Source organism: Myotis lucifugus, unplaced genomic scaffold (assembly GCF_000147115.1).
Source record: "Myotis lucifugus unplaced genomic scaffold, Myoluc2.0 scaffold_415, whole genome shotgun sequence".
Classification (NCBI taxonomy): Eukaryota; Metazoa; Chordata; class Mammalia; order Chiroptera; family Vespertilionidae; genus Myotis; species Myotis lucifugus.
This window is the reverse complement of record NW_005871463.1, coordinates 202,465-202,778: the sequence shown is the minus strand read 5'-3', so window position 1 is coordinate 202,778 and position 314 is coordinate 202,465.

Below are 314 nucleotides of genomic sequence, written 5' to 3'. Positions count from 1 at the left end.
TCAGGACAGGCCACTCTGGGAAGGATTTGAGAGCCCTGCCCCAGGCCTCCGGATTTCCTTTCAGAAGTGCCCCAGGAGTCCAGGCCCTAACACCCTTGCCCAGCTGGGGGCCCGGAGGTAGTGAAAGATGATGGGGGTCTGTTTCTGGTGCCGGTTTGCTCCTGAGGGGTGGCTGGCAGCTCCAGTCCAGGCCTAAGCACAGCTGGAAGCAGACCTGGCTGTTGGTCCTTCCCCAGGTAAGTGGGGACTCCGTGCCCCTAAGCTATGTGGGGTGTGTGCCAACCAGGGCACATCCTTGCCCACATCGGTTCTGC